Source organism: Lepisma saccharinum, chromosome 4 (genome assembly GCF_977018435.1).
Source record: "Lepisma saccharinum chromosome 4, izLepSacc3.1, whole genome shotgun sequence".
Lineage (NCBI taxonomy): Eukaryota > Metazoa > Arthropoda > Insecta > Zygentoma > Lepismatidae > Lepisma > Lepisma saccharinum.
The window spans coordinates 64,398,460-64,418,130 of NC_139232.1; the positions used below are offsets into that span (position 1 = coordinate 64,398,460).

The 19,671-nt window shown below is 40.4% G+C and overlaps 1 protein-coding gene across 3 annotated transcripts in view; it reads right to left on the reverse strand.

The window, feature by feature from the left end:
• Positions 1 to 19,671, reverse strand: part of LOC145986527 (rho guanine nucleotide exchange factor 10) — a 267,835-nt gene that overhangs the window by 35,113 nt on the left and 213,051 nt on the right. The window lies entirely within an intron of this gene.

The following is a 19,671-nucleotide window of genomic DNA, read 5'->3' on the forward strand; positions in this document are numbered from 1 at the left end:
GCACTAATAACAAAAAACCTTGATGCTGATCTTTACAAGCTTCAGTGAACAACCAATGGCTGCAAAGAAACAAGTTTTTTTTTCAACGCAGACATTAACAAGTTTTGATCGAACGATAAATGAAATAAAAATCAAATTTGCATGGATTGTTCACCATAATCAAACAGCATCTGTTTTCTGTGTGGTGTAGAACAAATTATCCTGCACTGAGATTCACAGATAAAAAAACATCCAATTATGTTCAAGGCCAACAGGTTCATAATTCTTATATTCATATAAGTACCTGTTGTTGCAGCGGCTTGTTTCCCATGACTTAAGCGTTCAAAATGCAGGTCGATTTCATAGTGTGACTGCGAAATTGGGGCTAGTCAAGAATGATGCTATGTGCTCACCTTCAAGGGTCATGGGTTTGAATCCACGTTATGGCATGGGTGGCTAAAACATGTACTCTTTTCAATCAACCCACTGTTCACCCTTATCATTGGGATTAACATGTATTCATTAATATTCTTTTGATTATGACATGGTTAGGCTCGGGCTACGGGACGCGCACTGGTTCGAGTCTCCTGGGGAAAGCGTAACAACTTTTCCTGTGCATGGGACCGGTGGCCACCCACTATCGTGAGGAATTTGGGGAGTGTAACTCGGTCATGAAAATCTGGAGGGAGGGGGAAAAATGGCAGAAATGCGAAGCAAATCAATCAACCGGCCACAACGACTGGGGTTCGTCGTGCTGACCACGCGTCACCTCCTAACTGGTTGGATGATCACCCACCTCTGCTGAGGTGACCATTTTCAAAGATTAAACTCTAATAAAAGTTGCTCATGATCTCATTTGATGACATTCTTATGCAGGAAGAATGCATCACTTTCCTTATGACACAGTGTTTTATTAATAGATACCATTTATTTTGTTCATTTTAGCATACAGGGAACTCGTAAACGAATTGTAGATTGAATGCTTCGAAAACTCAAGATAGCAAATGATTTTTTCAAGCATTTCATAATAGGATCAATACGATCGCTCATTCACCGAGAGCGTTTACAAGCATGTTGTAAGTGTAATTCCTTGTATGATGAGACCATAGAACAGCTGAGTCAGGTTGTTGCCTTCTAGCATGTCCAGAAGGCTTTTCTTAATAAGTCAGCTAATTGCACACTGGTATAATCATTTTACAGCACGTTTACTAATGTAAGTGCTATTACGGAATATCTCAGGAAATTTCTACTTCCGCCCGAAAGAGCATTGCTTTTTCCGTCCATGAATCTTTACAACCAGAGAAAGTTTTTTAAAATGCTGTTTTTCAACTATGATACGTTCTAATATTGTTTAAAGTCAGTATTTTGAACGTGTAACGCAGTTCCAGATTTCGATAAGCGGTTACTGTAACTAATTACTTTTTAAACAGAGTAACTGTAACTCAGTTACTCATTTATTTATCTGTGCGTTTCAATAGTAAAAAAAATATATAAACAAAAATCTAACCTTCAAAGATACATTTGATACAAGCAAATATCGTGCATCGCGTAATTATTTCAAGTTTTTGATTTGTCTTGTCTTCATATTTAAACATATGAAGTTATTGATAATGAAAAATGGTGATGATTAAAATTAGCAATTAAAATTTAAAGAAACACGCTTGAAGTCCATACATGCAACACGTTCTAAGACAAAGTAACTTATTCTCTATCCACCGCAAGGATGAAGTGAATGTAAACAAAATCCACTTGAATTCAGAGAAATAATTCCTTTTATACGTGTTAGTTCCAGTTTTATTGTGCCCATGGAACATATTGGCACAGTTCATAATATAATGCCACATAATGTCCCACAACTTCAATATAGCAGCTACGTTGAGTGGCATTGCTTTATTACATGCACTATATTCATACGCGCAAGACTTCTGCACAACTGTCCTTAGAACAACCAATAGGATTTCTTACAAGCCACTTGTATTTGTTTACACTGCCTTCGATCTTAAAGCGGACAGAGAATAGATACTTCTTCAGCACTAAGTTTACTTTAACTCGAAAGTCTAAGCCTTCTTTAATTGTAACGAGTATCACCCGAAAGCCTGCTTAAAGTAATGTGGTACTAAAAAATCGCTGCTAAAATTCATCGGTTCTTATGTATTACCTTCAAAATGAGTCAAAAAAGAAGGTTTAAATGTAGGCTACAGGTTGAATATTTTTTAGAACATCTCTCAAACTGCGACGTTAAACAATACATTTCCTCCTCCGTCTCCAGACAAACTTATTTCCGCCCTGCACATTCTCGTGTCACCAAGACGGAGATCCAACTGCGTCGCTTGGTTTCCATGGCAACCTGATGCAGTTACCTGCGCCTACCTCACTGACGCTAACGCTGCCGATGACGTCAGTTGCAATGAAATAAAAACGCACAACAACATTCCACATGTGGCCTACGAAAGCGTCAAAGATCAGATGTCACCTATGGAAGCAGAATTTGGTAGAAAAACCCGATTCATTCATTCGGCAGAGTTGGTTGTATTCCTAGTCGGCGTGGAATTTGAAACATTTCCAGTGGGAGGTTGTTCCGCTTACTTTTCTTGAGGCGTTGGGATATTACAAGTACATACATTTTAATTTTTAGTTTCTCCTCCCCCAAGTGACAAAAATTTAGTAACCAGGGGAGGAATGCAGTAAGCCCCTTCTAATACCACACTGTCCCCATGGACTTGTTTTTCTAGATGAACTTCTTAAGACTTTGAAGTTTGTTTTAAGTGCACTTTATGCACAGATAGGCTAATCAGGACTGAACATACAGATTAAAGTGGGATCCGAACAACTGTGCCTCCACCGGGCATCAAACCCGGGACCCTTGATTACAAATGCGTTCTGAATGAACAGTATGGCGCAATCAGAATAAAAGAACGGCCACAAAGGAATTTTACATCATTTTTATGCACCTCGCGGCCAGTGACGAGACAATTGCACGAAGCTCCGCGTTCGTCTGATCCAGGAATGAACATTGCTTTTCTTCCTTTCACGTGCAGAACATTATCTTTCACGTTTGTTTTTTTTACATATGCTACCAATGTACTCCCCCCCTCCCCCAAGCCTTGGGACATTCCACTGAAGTAGAGACGAAAGCATTAAACTAAAGGAAAACAGTAAGCACGATACGTGAAATTTTTTGTTGTAAAGTTTCCATACATGACATTGGCTTCATTTTTCATGACAAGACGAGGTGATCACCTAATTACAGATGTCGAGAGGGGGCGATCGCATAGCAATTGTAGATGCCGAGGGGGATCGCGTAGCAATTGTAGATGCCGAGGGTGGCGATCGCGTAGCAATTGTAGAAGTCGAGGGGGGAGATCGCGTAGCAATTGTAGATGTCGAGGTGGGAGATCGCGTAGCAATTGTAGATGTCGAGGGGGGAGATCGCGTAGCAATTGTAGATGTCGAGGGGGGAGATCGCGTAGCAATTGTAGATGTCGAGGGGGGAGATCGCGTAGCAATTGTACATGCCGAGGGAGGCGATCGTGTAGCAATTGTAGATGCCGAGGGAGGCGATCGTGTAGCAATTGTAGATGCCGAGGGAGGCGATCGCGTAGCAATTGTAAATGTCGAGGGGGCGATCGCGTAGCAATTGTAAATGCCGAGAGGGCGATTGCGTAGCAATTATAGACGTAAAGAGGAAGTGATGGCTTAGTAGTTTAGATGTCAAGAAGGGTAGATCACTTAATTTTATATGTTACGATGTACAGGAGATCGACCATGACTATCGAAGTTTATAACTTTCCGCTGTCTCAATGAAAATAAAACTTAGTTGTTCTCCCAACGAAACACACTGAAATCAAAGTAACTCTACCCTGGCTGGCAACGAGCCTATCACGCATGCATATGAAAGCTTCTCTGTGAGAAAGTCTTACGTCAGCTGCTGTCCAACCTCGACCTCGCCTTAAGAAGGTCAACTGCATTATCGCTGTTAAGCATACACAGCAGGGGGAGGAATAGTATCTGAGATTCCATTCCTCGTTCCATGTGCCGCCATTATGTATTTAAAATAGCGCACACACTCGGATGTGACGGGGAAGAAAAAAAATTTCATGCCACCCACTGGGATCTTCATGAAAAGGGCCCCTTATCGCAATGCAGCCCCAGCTCCAGTCTGTCGAAGGCCGCACGCACGTGAGTGTGTTATATCCAAAGCATCCCTCACAGTGGCGTACGCAAGGGGGGGGTTACGGGGTTTAAACCCCCCCCTTGAGCTTGTGAAATATTATGAAAAATGCTGTGAAAAAATAATTTAAATGGTCAATTTACCACAGTCAGAGATCTGGGACAATACTATTACTATTACTACATCTACTACTACTACTACTACTACTACTACTACCACTAATAATAATAATAATAATAATAATAATAATTTGAATTATTATTTCCATGTAGCATGGAGAAAAGCACAGCATTCCAAGCACACGCGTCTTTCAGAGTGATGCCTTGAAAATAAGCACAAGTTCTTGAAAATGAAATATGAGGGTAACTATGATTTAAAAGAGAAATAAAATGTTTTGTATTTCAGTTGCAACAATGTTCAATACTCTGGCGTACGCAGTTTTTTTTGGGGGGGGAGGGGCCGGAATAGTAAATGTGGATAACACATGGCTTTGTTTTGGAGGGCAGGATGCATAATAAAATATTTCGTATTTTTGGAGCTTTTCAGTCTATTAAAATTGTATTCAAAGACAAAAATGGTAATCGGGACTCACTTTATAAGAGGTTTCGTATTTACACATTTTGATTTTTTAAAGTTCTTAACGGATTTTTATTTTAAAATTCTGATTTTCTCAAAATTTTGGTAGGGGCTGTAGCATCATCGGTAGAGGCATGCATATTTCGTTTTTGACAAAAAGAAAACGAAATTTGAAATAACACATTGCAATGTTAATTTTTAAGGTTTCTGAAAGGTGTGAGGTGCATTTTCCTACCCTGTTTTGTCACGAAATGATGCGAAATGAACTACAAAATGCGAAATAGACTCTTAAACACGAAATTTACCGTTTATATACCTACGCGACACTTTCTGAAGTCTGAAGTATCCTGTGTGTTATGCAATTAACGGAAAATTGATTAATTTTGCTGTAAATATTTGAAAAACAAAAATGGACTCCTCCATACAGGAATAAACTTAATATTCTGGTAATGATTTAATGTGCTATTAGAAGGGATGTGTTTATTTTGTGTAATAGTGCAGTTTTTAAATCAAATTTGGGATTATTTTCACATTTTTAAAACCAAAATGTAATTTTATATACCGCTTTTTCACCGCTATAACAGCGAAATTTCATTTTATTTACAGCTTTTGAACCCGAAATTGACTCTGTTTTTATACTGAAATTTTGCTTTTTTATATACCAAAAGTATGTGCCTCTAACCATCGGCCATGCCTCTACGTACGCCAGTGTTCAACGAACATGTATTTTTTTTGTGTGAACAATGAGAATTAACTAAAGAAAGTTCTTGGTTCGTTGTTAGAGGCTAATGTATAGACAAAGGCTAGGCGGAGAAGAATACAGTCACCAGTCTGCTTTCCCATTGTATTATTTACCGCAGCACGTTTGAATGTCTCTCTTTAAAATGTCTCACCTTGTTGACTAGACAATTATTCAAATGACAAGAAGCTTAACTATTGTAAAATGTTTTGTTGGTAAGAACAGCGAGACAATCCAGATGTGAATTATCGGGGACATTTATGCGGGGAAGAAGCCGGAAAAATTTCAACCAATTTCGGGAATCTAATCCGGATCTCCCGCGTGATTGTCAGACGCTCTACCGACCAGACCACCGCAGCTCCTTGGATGAGTTCCATACTTTCATTATTTCAATTTATTTTAATATATTTTCTTGTTTTATGGATTTTTTCACCCTTAAAATGTCTCACCTCGTTGACCAGACAAAAAAAAAAAAAAAAAAATGCACCCAGGATTTGATAAAAATTTAATGATTAGAAAGTAATTTCTTTCTATTGTTTTCATAAATGGTATATTTATGTAGATCTCTACTACATAATAGTAGTAGTGGTATTAGTAGTATTATTAGTAGTAATTCAGCTAATTAATTAATTATAAGTATTATTAATTAATTGTGATTATTATTATTTAATTAAAGTATAATACATCAAAGGTAATGTGAATTTGGAGAAAGTTTTAGAAATAACCCCCCCCTTGACGAAATCCTGCGTACGCTACTGATCCCTCACAAAGTGTTTTCTTCGGAACAGAACCTGAACACCATGACTAAGAAGCTAGATAAGACCTACCAACACGACTGGGAAAGCCTCGTCCTTGTGGCAGCTCGAAGAAAAGCGACAGATCGAAATTGTTTAAGCGCTAGTTATACTAGGGGTTCCTAATTAATTTGGCAAAACAAATTTCTTCATTATTTTCCACGCCATTCAGTGGTGTTTTAACGTGCTAGTCAGGAACATCTCCAGCTGACTAGCGAGCCTATCTACAGCGTTTAATGCGAGCAAGAGAGCGATTGGTGCTGGGTCGAGATGACGTCAGCGGCTCGCTTGTTGATTGCATATTGAAGACAACTCTTTTAAAGGCACGTAGGGTATCTTTAGGTGGTTTGTATGCTTCATTGCCTACATATCTGTAATAGGAAATAGGTTAAGACGAAGAGAGAGTCTCTCGCATCAGATATGCATTAATTTCGATATCGTCGGATAGGCACTGCTACTACAAAAAGCAGTACATGAGAGTATGAATTTCTCCCCATATTGCCAGTTGAGGCAGTTTTTAAACTTAATTATTAAGCTAATACGATCTGTAAAAAAAAAGATGAATAAGTATTTACAGAATCCCATGTACGCCTTATGGATTTGATTGATTGATTGATTTAGTTTTATTTTACTTCGCGTTTTGTGCCTCTTGGCTACTTTGCGAAGATGGGGATGAGTGAAGAAATTGATGAATGGACATTCACAAACAACCAAGCCCGAGCGGGATTCGAACCCGGGAACCTTGGCGTGGCAGGTACGCCTTATGGAGAATCAACTTCTAACTTCAAGTTAAGGCCAACGAAATGAAGTTTCGACCTTTCCCAACGTAAACAAAATCTTTAACCTGCCCTCTTTTCGTTTATGCGTTTTTCTACACTATCGGAAGTTTGATATTCCCTCCTACCCATCCAGCGCACAGACCTCTCTTTCTCCAGTTTGCCGCGGGGAAAGGTTGATGGGGAAGGAGATGTTCCCTCGCGTCTGGCTGGACATGGAAACTGTTCCTCGTGCCCTTAAATCGTCGCCCAGTAACTGTTGCATCAAGGAACGCCGAAAAGACACGTCTAACCAGAGGGCGGAGACGATATCCATTGGCAAGGTTCGCAGAACAATGTGAATCACATTCACAAGTGAGAAGTAATCGCTGGGCGTAAGCTCTTGCGTAATTCACTTACCCAAGGCTCTTGGGTAGAGTTGGAAAATATCAGTTTCTTCACTAGTTTTTTTTTCTTTTGGAAAATAATAGATTTATTTTTTGTACCATTTGTTGCTAGGCTTTTTCAGTTGAAGGCCCAGTTTTAAACTTGTAAGTTTCCAATGTCATATTTTGCAACTTACACAGTGTATAACCTGTCCCACCTATCTCTGCAGCAGGGGAAGGAAAACAATTTTCTGCGCAATTAGTGACGCGAGATGGCTCCACCAATGAACACGTTAGAAGGACGGTATTGCGTGAAGGGGAGGAAAGCGACTGCAGTTACCAGCCTTCCAGCAGCGTGTTCTGCTTCGCTCTGCCCACTCGACTTCCTCCCCTTCTCTGGCGCTATGCGCGGCTTTGCTCCAGAGATAACCGAGACAAGGTATAGCAGTCTAGAAAGAGCGAGCCCTGCTTCTCTCAGGCTTCCTGCTCTTTTCTTTTTGCATGGTTACTCTCGCCACATACTCTCTATCTCCGTAGGTAAGTTATCTTTGAAACAGCATTGACACATATGCAGAAACAATAATGAGGATCACTTGTAAGAGAAATTATGAAGAATCTAAAACAAGCTGGGTGAACCCCAGAGCCGCTTTATGCAGGGACAGTGTCGGGAAAAACTACCCCAGATCACCCACCCCACGAATCTAACCCGGATCACCGGCGTAGCACTCGCAGGTTGTATTTTAAGTTCAGATAATTCAGTATTGTGCATTAGAGAAAAAAAAAGAAAGTCTTTAAAACATGAAAAATGGGCGAAAAAAAGCAGAAAATATCCCAACATAATCAGTGACAAAATAACAGTCTCTCCTTCTTAAACGTTACATAAACAATTTCCTCGTTATGGCACTGTGCTAGAAATTCCAACACTACTCTTCCGCTAAGAGTTTTAATGGCATCATGTAGTGTGCAGACGTCACAATGCAAGCCTAGTAAGTACAATTTACAGACAGTTCACAAGGACGTTAAAAAGGCAGTGATTATATAACAGATTATTCTCAGAGAGCGATGCTCATTGCTCACAGCGCCCTCATGTACAGCAAATGCTAGGCAGATGTTTGCACGGACATAAGGAATAACTGTCACAGTAAACGCCTTTGCTGTTTAGTATTGCAAGGTTCCCAGTCACATCCATCCAGGATGTTGAGGATAAACAATCCTCTAAGAACAAAAGAGGGCGAATACTCACGTGTATAAATCCTGCTGCACGTTTCTTCTGCCTACACCGCCTGGCACCACTAAATCCACATCGACTTTTTCTTCTCTTCTGCCACTATGAGTCACCAATGTTTAATGTTCGAGTGGGAGAGAAACATTTCACAAACCGCAGCATGCAGTGGCCTCCCCAACACAATGATACTAACTCTATTTCAATTGCACTAGGTTTGGAGGATTCCTTCAACCTCAGCTTGCCTGCTTGAATTGCGCGTTATGCAAGTTTACGAGTTCTTTCAGCGAGGTGTGACAAAAGACGCTTGAACGAGAAAATCCCAAGGAAGTGAGTCATGATGCAACGCAGAATCCGCAGTCTTCCAGAACAGAGTTTTTGTTGTCCCTTTTTTTAACCTCTCTAGGTTAATAGCGACGACGAATGTGATGAAGCGAAGCGTTCATGCCTTGCACAAGATTCGAACCCAGAACGTCTGGCTTCATAGCACGCCATACCACCCCACCAAGGAACCTGGCCATGTCCGGTTATATTCCCACCTGTAGGCACATTTTGGTGGTTCGATTCCAACCAGCGGGCACATATCGGCGGGTCGATACCCACAAGCGGGCACATATCGGCGGGTCGATTCCAACCAGCGGGCACATATCGGCGGGTCGATTCCAACCAGCGGGCACATATCGGCGGGTCGATACCAACCAGCGGGCACATATCGGCGGGTCGATACCAACCAGCGGGCACATATCGGCGGGTCGATACCAACCAGCGGGCACATATCGGCGGGTCGATACCAACGAGCGGGCACATATCGGCGGGTCGATACCAACCAGCGGGCACATATCGGCCGGTCGATACCCACCAGCGGGCACATATCGGCGGGTCGATATCCACCAGCGGGCACATATCGGCGGGTCGATACCCACCAGCGGGCACATTTTGGCGGGTCGATTCCCATCCCACTAGAGAGCACACTTCTGTGATTCCATTCCCACCAACGGGCACATATCGGTGGTTCGATTCCCACCAGCGGGAACATTTTCAAAGGTTAGATTTTGGAGAGAGAGAGTCACGAATGTAAGCGTACCACAGTGGGGCCTAAACCGAAGTGTGAATCAAGACCTCTAATGAACAACGTTCCATAGTGTGCCGAGATCTTGCTAGTTCATACATTCATTTCGGGCATTCCTAACACTGTACGTATTCTAAGAAAGCAAATGTTACTGTCTCATGTTATTCAGGCTTAGTTCGATTTGTGGACACCAGGGCACCACTTTACAAGTTACAATCGCGCCAATATGTGGGCAGACTAGTCAGTGGGTACCACACAGGGCGGATGCGAAATTCCACCTGTGCCACATCTATCTTTTCTGACCCACAATACTAAAGGGTTAGCAAGTGCTCATTGATTAAATTTCAAGCCTAAATAACTTCCACAAAAAAGCTATGGATTTTAAATCAAGGAAGGGGAACTTTCTAAGTATGTGCGACACTATATTACTTACTATAACTAGTAGTTTAATGGCGTTAGCCATCAAAGTAAACCCAGTCATACATATCTAATGCACACGTTCAATTCGTGAACAAGATTCACTATAATTTATCACAATGACACAAACATGCGAGGAAACAAGCCATGAAAACACATACTGATCACTCGGAGACGCTGGGATCATTCGTCCTGTACGGAAAGCTCGTCAGACCTCGCCAGGAGATATCCTTCTGTTGGTCGCACACTGAGAAATGAAGCTCGCGCAGTTTTCTACACTCGCCGGAGATGATATCTGACGCAAACATCCAAAGCTGCAGTTGCCTAGCAACACCTTTCCTCTCTCTCGGCCGGAGTGCTCTAAATGAATACAAGAGAAGTTCAACAAGGTTACCGGTGACGTCAGCGAGGGATTGGTTTCGCATTTATACAGGAGCGAGTTTCTCGCCACATTACTGTTTCCGTTCAAGTAGGCGACATTTTATCGAGTTCTTCAGCGGCCGAGGCGATGCGTTTATTCAGGCGCACGGCGCTATGCGACTCGGCTCCCCTTTATACTTGCCGCTGAACAGGAGGTGCAGGCAATTCGACTGGCAACAACTGTCTGACCAGAATTTAATGAGAGCACTGGATGCGATGCAACTTCGCGTCTGCGTTGTGGCGTTGAGAACATGAAACAGTGGCTAGCGTTGCGGCAAGATGAGTTTCGGCTGAATAGGAAGAAGAAAAAAACGAGGGAAATTATGACTACTACCAGAGCGTCTACCAAAATAACAAATCCAAAACTCATTACTTTTTCATTGACCTTTTTTCGTTTTTCTTACCCTTTACTTATTCGACCCCTACTTAGGTAAAGTTGGAAATTAGCAATTAAGAAAATAAATATTAATTTAATGAAAAATCCCGATAACAAGAGAATTAGACTTGCTTATCTATTAACGCATCCTGGACTGTATTTGGCAGACAACGAGGCTCTGGCGACTGACTCACAGCCAGTGTAATCTTATGTGGGGCTCGTGTTGTCGTCCCTATATATTTGTGATTGTCCCTGCATGCATCTTATCTTACCACCATTCATCCTCATCTTCACGATTGGACAAAGGGACAGAAAAAAGTTAAGTAAAATAAATTAAATCAATCAGTTACTGTGATGGCTTGACTTTTTCTTGACTTTCCTGACTGGCAGACTACTGCAATGCTCTACCAATCTCGTATGAAGCAGCGCTGAGAACTAATCGCATAATCACTTGACTGTTGTATTTTGTTTCATTTTTATTATTTTGTGTTCCTTTTCTGCCACTTTTCGCTTATCGGAATGATGAGGGTGAGCGATGATTCAATGAAATAGATGAATTCCGACCCAGGAACTTCGGTAGCGAGATTGAAAGTCGACCACCGGAATCAATCACTTGGACTGCATCAAGTACGGATGCTTCCCGATATTCGTTTCGTGTGCAGTTTGAAGAATGGAACTTTAAAAACAATACGATCTTTTACTACATGCTATAATGCATTCTCAGCTTACAATTTCTCCCTCGAAACTCAACTATGGTTTGTTCAGAGATTATAATTTCCCTTAATAATGATACCAAGTTGCTAGTCTGTTTTCAAGTTCAACTGTTGGTTTATTCGGCATGCAATTGATCAAGGGCCGTCAGCGACATCTGTTGATCTGCTGTTTATTCATAAGAGCTTTGGACTAAAGAAGCACAAGCTACTTTTAGCAGAACGCTATGTAAATATCACCAGGCGGACGAGCGAAAAAGCTATGCAACATCACGGCCGCTTTGTTGCCGGCGCTCAACTTGAATTATAATAACCTCATAATGCCGAAATATGATTTTTTCTTTTTGTAGCTAACTAAATATTTGGGTAAAAGGTAAATTTACTTTGATGGTAGCTGGCTTACTGTTGGGAGTGCGGGAAAATTTCAAGGAAATACCCCTCTGGCTGGCTTTTCAATCCACGCTGTGACGTGCACTGTCTATCAAATCGCATACTCCTTCATAAACTAATGGGAGCACAGCCTAACCGGATGTAGCCAAAGCTGGAACAGAAGTCTCGTGTCAAAAACTACAACTGTGTTGTTCTAAGGTTACGTATTTAGAAGGGGAAGGAGGGTCAAGGAGGGGCTCCTGACCTTTCCGAAACAATTGATAAGAAATTAAAATGAAATAAGGAAAATACTTGAATGTTGTAGAATATGAAGTTTATTTATCTCCGCCGAACTGACATGAAGATAAGGTTCAATCTGGATAGTTCAGTTTTCAAATGACAGTATGTACGAAATTAATGCATAATGATAATAAGGGACATCATATCTATTTTTTACATTATTTCCTTAGTAGAATAACTTTCTTTATGTAAAACTGTCATGATCTTTACTGGAAATAAACTAGAAATGTATGTATGTGTGTGTGTGTACATATTATATTATATATATATATATATACACACACACATACATACATACTACACACACACACACACACACATATCATGTATTTTGCTTTTAGTGTAATAATAATAATATTAGTATTAGTAATGATAAGAACAACACGAAAAATATATCCTAATATGCCCAATATTACAATAAAATTTATTATCATAACTATTACTGTCATAATCATATGTGAATCACTTGGTATGTAAGGACTCTCACAAAACATATATCTAGATACGTGCTTGATGGGAGCAACAGTACATCATCATTTAATGCTTCCATTCCTATGAATGATGTAAAAAAAATACTTTTAGTGTACCGGAAGATACTTGTAGTGCTAAAAAAGCAGAGTGACAATTTCCCGGAAAGTTTTTAAAAAGTACTATGATTTCATGTCAAAAGCGAGCGATGCACACCACGCACAAGACCACTCCTAGCTTTCAGCGTGAATGCATCTTAGATGCCAACACTGCCGTTCCCATCCACCCAGATCATCAGTCGCTCATTGGTCTAATTCATCCGAGCCATGAATCGTAATGGGTCCTCCATTTCTTGCTCAGTCTGCCGACGTTGCCACTTCATTACATTATGTGTCGACGGGTGCACGAAAACACACGGCCGTCTGACCACGTACGCGCTCAAAGGCGAAGGGATTAGGAACCACTCGGCGTCGACAAAGGCTCTTACAGTGTCAACTTCATCTTGTGTCCTAAACCTGTCGGAGCGGAAAGCTCTTTTCGAGGACACATAAAAAGAGCGAGAGAGAGGATGATGTTCCATGAATTAGCAAGAATGACACCTGTTGCATTCCTGGGAAGTTCGCCATAGAAGCTGAAATGCATTATGATTTGTTATCATGGATCTTTGGTTTGTAAATTAATGCATGGTTTATGAGGGACATAGGGGTCGAAATAGGTCACCAATTTCGTGGACACGATAACTGCAGCAAAATTCAAAACTTATCCTCGGGGTGACAGGTCTGTTGCATATGAATAGACGTCAGATTTTAGGTTTATAACCTATTTTTCCTTTACAGGTATGATAGAAATAATAATTTATGTCAGCGTTTCGTTAAAAAAACGCAACAACTGATTAAGTTTTATAGTGCCTAAAAATAATATATTAGGTTTATGCGCCTAAATCAAGCCTTTTTTGTACGTTTATATATATTTTTAAAGGTTTTTACAGGATTTTTATGTCACACAGGGGCGTTTTCTTCGTTTGGTCACGAAAAAAAATCAGTGACGAACGTGTTTGAAACGTACTCTCGGTCGACTTCCCTTCCTCCAAGTCTATGGTGTTTTATCAAACCTTTTAACAAAGCAAAATGTATCATGCCATCATTGCATGCAAAGTCCAATATGGAAACTTCTGATCCATGCGGTCTTGCTCACTTTCGATTCAGTTCGGTGCTTTGTGGCATTCATGCCTTGCGAAGTAATGTTTCAGCATTGAAATTTGCATCACTGACCATGTTAATCTTGAAATATAATTTTTAGCATATATAAATAATCCTCACAGACAAAAGGCGGAGTTTGACTGTGGATAACAAGAAAAAGATTGTTGCCTAACTATACGGCGAAGAGTGGACTTTAATAACAAATAGCCAATGGTATAAGTTCTGCCATCGCCGTAGGGTTAGGGAACATACATAACGATATTTCAGGATATAGGTGTCCCATTTTCATTGCCGGTGACTATACTTAATCAGCATTTTTCAGGAATTTTGAACTATTTTAAGTTTTTTTGAACCTACTTCAGGATTTTTCGAGCCTAACTTATGATTTTTAGGACCTATTTTAGAATTTTTAGAGCCTATTTTAGGAACCTAAAAGCACACTTTTTAGAACCTAAATATCCGACGTCTACATATGAACCAAACCGCCGGTCAAAGCGTTTCAAGATGGCAGACGAAAACCCCCCACCCGTTTTCCTAGTTAGCTCCAAATTTTGCTGGTATTTTGAAATCTCGTCAAGATTATATTTTCAGAGATTTCAGCACATAAGCATTAGTTTTGTGATGGAAACTTTCAAATATAGCGCGTTTTGGGCATAGACGTCTGCAGGATTTTTTGCAGGGAGGGGCAAGGAAGGTATTTTTCCGGGGGGGGCAAACAAGGCACATTTTCTCCAAAAATAGTGTTGTTCCCTAAAGAAACATTGCTTAAATTTGAATTTATGATGTTCATGCAATAATTAACACATATTATTGTGGATAAAATGAAATTATATGTGAAATACATCATTTTTGGTTGACTTTCATTTTTCAGAGGGGGGCACGACCCCCCCACCCCTTGCCCCCTTCGGGACGCCCATGGTTTTGGGTAGGGTTGGGAGGACATATCTCCAAAGTTTTGACCTGACCTGAAATTGGATCTCTTTTATCTTAAATGTTGGTAGCAGCCAAATTTGAAGGACAACTCTGGGAATCGTGCCAAGGTGATTAAATAGATGAGACTTGTAACTTAATTGTTTTGTAACTTTGGATAATACACTTGGCACGGTGGTCGCACTTAAGATATAGATAGCTGATTATATTTTACGCCCATCTACGAGGGCGTGCTGAAAAGTAATGCCTCCTATTTTTTTTGTGACGGTGTAAAGACATTTTGGATTTTGAGCAACCGTGCATTGTAATCTTCAGACTTTCCCCCTTCTGTGTATTACATGGTCCTTCGTGTCCTACATGTTTTTCTATGACTCTGTATTGTCTGGCACAATTAAACTTACCAAATGTATTAGGAAGTCACATCCACCCGATACAACAAAGTTAAGTTAGGGGAATATAATTTAACGCAGACAAATGAGGTAGTCCGTATAATACTAAAGTACCGAGAACTGAAAAGGTATTGGCATGTTCGAAGCAATGGCAAAATCATTAATGAAAGTGAATCAGAATCGATATGCAACAAAACACACTGCTATGCGATGTTCACCTTACAGGTCTTAATGCAGCGAGACAAATAACATGATTGCGTACGTATCAAGTACGTAAAATTTAGAGAAAGGTCAGAGTTGCAACAGCGGTGGTATATCATGAACCGTGAAGTAATAAAGATGAAATTTTACACGGCTGTAGAGACTATGAACGAAATTAGAAACAAACGCAGAGTTTTACCTAATCTTTTCGCCACTTTTCACCTCGATTACGCCATTTACCTTCAGCAAGACAACATTTTTAATCTAGCATGAACAGAAATATGTGGCTTCAACCGCATATATCACTCGCGTCGGCCTCCCTTCAGGGACACACGTCACGTGACTAATCGCACACGAGCGGTGACATCAGCAGCAAATACGATAAAAGAAAAGGAAGCCTTGCGGGAATTCAACGATATTGCTGCATCTAACCAATGCCTAACGAAGCAGTCACGAGTTAGAATAGCAACGCCCACGTTTCGACGAAGGCAGACAGAGGGAGAGGGGTCAACAACAACTCTCCATCGCGATTTCCATACATTTCAATGAACAGTTTTCTGGAAAGTTGGAGTACTGAAAGACAGAAATGTGCGTCAGAAGGACGACTAAACTTGGATTTCTCTGACCAGAGACGATTATGGGTAGGCTTACCATATTTTTTTTGGTCCAACCCACGACATATTCGCGATCAACTCGTTACTGCTGAATTTCAGGTTTCTTTTACAAAAATAAATTGAAATCACTTAAAAGCCTTAACATTTTATTGGAACATTAAACTATAAATTGTACAAAAAAATATTAACATTATTTTCTAAAATCAATCAATTAATTTTCAAATGTTTAATTGAATAATACATTTTCTGATGTTTAGGAAGCCTCTCTGTTCTGGGTAGCATTATCTGTTAGTTCACTCAGTTGCACTTTTCACTAGATATGACTTTTTTCAGAAATGGCTTGTTTGTTTTAATAACATAATAAAATTCACAACATGAAAGTTCTGAATTAATTTTAACTTTCAGCAGCTGTTTAACAGTGGACACTAGAAGTCTACCGCTTTCTGCAGACCAAATATTCCCCATAATTGAAAACTCTCTCAACTGGAGCAGATGTTCCAGGCACAGACATAGCAAACTCAACCATTTTAGAAATATTGGTACATGAAATATCAGTCTTTTGAAACACCTTAAAAATTGCTTGCACTTCTCTTCAATATTATCTGGTACTTTATCAGAACTTGAACCACAACCTACCTTTTGGTTTTGAATTACCTTGTTTATCAAATGGGTCATCAATATTTACGGCATCTTTTACAATTGCATTAATAACTTGTGCACTCTCTTGTAAATCACAAAAGGTATAATCGATCCTTGCCGGTCATAAATTTTGGTCGTCAATATTCTATTCCTGTAGCTATTTTCATGTTCAGATTCTCAAAACCTCGGACATTTTGCAATCCCAGACGTCACCCCAGACAGCTCTAAAAAAACAGGACTGTCCGGGCTTATCCCGGACGTTTGGTAAGCCTAATTATGGGTGACAACTCTTGTATATTTTCTCACTTGCAGAGATATTAAAGTCAGATCTGGCGTCAGAAAGTTTCAAGTGGGTGGTTATCCGGGTCAGGTACCTGATTTTCGGTTTTAGGTCCGGTTACTCTGTGCTCACCGGATTCAGATCCGGACATTTTCAGTCGTTATTTTCACTTTATAATCAGATAGGCTCATGGGGACTGGACCTACAGTTTAAAGTTGGGTCCGAACAACTGCAATGTGCCTCTTCCGGGAATCGAACCCGGGTAACCGGGACCCGAAAATGTCGTGCTATCACCAGATTTATATTAAAAAAAAAGGCTCTCTCCGTAAATCTGTGGCCAATAGTGTGAGACGTTGCTTTGATTGATTGAGTTGCTGTTTCAAGTCCACTTTATGCACAGTAAGGCTAATGGGCACTGGACCTACAGTTTAAAGTGGGATCCGTCCGAACCACTATGTGCCTCCACCGGGTATGCCATATGTCACCGGTGTGAAATCGCACGCACAACTAGTACTCTCGAGAGTGATGATATCCGCCGGCCTCCTTGACGGAGTGCTCAGTGTAACACGCTACTATGCAAAGATCCAAGGTTCGAACCCTGGGTAAAAGTATGGGTGTATCCTTACGTTAGTCGCGTCATGCACTTTACCATCCCCATCCATCCTCATCGAAGCTTTTAGTCGGTAAACAAGAGACATCGCGTTTAGCCTGGAGAAATTCAGTTGTTTGAAATTAGGAATTCGTACGATTATCATCTTATGCTCTAAATAAAAATCAGCGGGAAATGTTGTATTGGAGCCTCCAATACAACATTTCCCGCTGATTTTTATTGTTATTTGGATTGTTTTATGATTCTACAGTGACGCTACAGTCTGCTGAAAATGACTGTTGTTAAGGTCTTAATGAAAAACACACCGGAATTCGTACAACTTAACCCTATCCTGAAAGAAAAAAACTTTCATCGTGTATTGCCTCTTGATTTTTTACTATTGGCTGTATACCAGGAACATAAATTACGCAAGAACTATGGTGTATTTAATGATTCCGAAACAGGGTATTGTCCCAGATATGTGGGAGTAGGGCACTTCTCCATGGAGAGTAAAAATTATGTAGTTAAAAATATATGTACTTTATTTTTTTTGTGACAATGCATAGCCCGTTATTGACAATACAAGTAAGATCAGCACAGGTGTGTGTTGCGAAATGTGATGAAATGCTTTCTTTGGCCCTTCAGGGGAAGAATACAATGATTTATCTAATAGAAAACTGAGCAAGCTGTGTGTTCTGGACAGCAGAAGCAGTAAGGGAGAGAGAGTGATTACGAAATTCGATTAAAGAGCAGAAGAGGGGAGGGGAAGGGGGGGGGGAGATGGCTCCGCAACACAATTATAGGTTAACAGGAAGTACGCTCCGAATGACGCAATGAAACGCGTCCGTCAGGTACCGAATCCAGCGACCTGGAGGCTGTACAGCGAGCGACGGGAACTGCGGAAAAGGGAAACTTTCCTCGGACAGAGACCACTTCCAGTCCATCCAGCCGGGTGCCTTGAAAACCTTTATTATCGCACCGCCGAAATCTCTCCCGTGACACGCAACCTAGTCATTACTTTCACTTTCGCCCAACTGGTAGTCTCGTGTGGGCACTGGGTAATAAGGCTGTCTGTACGCCAACGCTCTGTGGAACATCGGCAGCTTCGAATCCATCGACGATCAAATATTTCTATCACGTCCAGCTGGACCCAGTTATGGTGTCGTAACAAGAAATTTTACGGTGTGGACTTGTTTCAGTTTCTAAAGCTCCGCTGGAACTTCAGCCTTCACCAGCAAAGCAGTTTTCGAAAATGCATCTTTCTGAAAAACCGCTATGGTATTTGCTTAGAATTCCTTCCCGAGCAGTCGTTCTGAACCTTCGTGAAACCGTGGCTCGGTAAATTCTTTTTTTAAAAGTCGATGGCCCGACCCCAAAGATTTTCCTAGTTTATTATTTTTTAAAAAAAAACTTTATACGTTAATTAATACGTACTCTTGAAATTTAATATTCATCAATACATTTTGGCATAATCATAGTGAGTATTACAATAGTTCGATTATGTCTAGGCTTGTTGACAAAATATAAAATTTGATTTGTTAGTTGACAACAAATGGATCTAATGGAATCTTTTAGTTTTCTCTGTCATCATTAAATTAATTTGGTGAGTGCTTCAGCATCATAAAATTAATTTGGCAAGTGCTTCAGCATCATTAAATTAATTTGGCAAGTGCTTCAGCATCATTAAATTAATTTGACAAGTGCTTCAGCATCATTAAATTAATTTGGCAAGTGCTTCAGCATCATTAAATTAATTTGGCAAGTGCTTCAGCATCATAAAATTAATTTGGCAAGTGCTTCAGCATCATAAAATTAATTTGGCAAGTGCTTCAGCATCATTAAATTAATTTGGCAAGTGCTTCAGCATCATTAAATTAATTTGGCAAGTGCTTCAGCATCATTAAATTAATTTTGTAAGTGCTAATTTTCATTGGAATGTTTCATTTCGGACACAGAAAAATTCCAATTAATCAAAATATCTTCACTTCAATAAATTTGTTACCGAACATTGCTGCGCAAAGTGGACCGTGATGCCGGTCCGCCAACCGCCACTGTCGCGATAGAATTTCTTGTTATCGC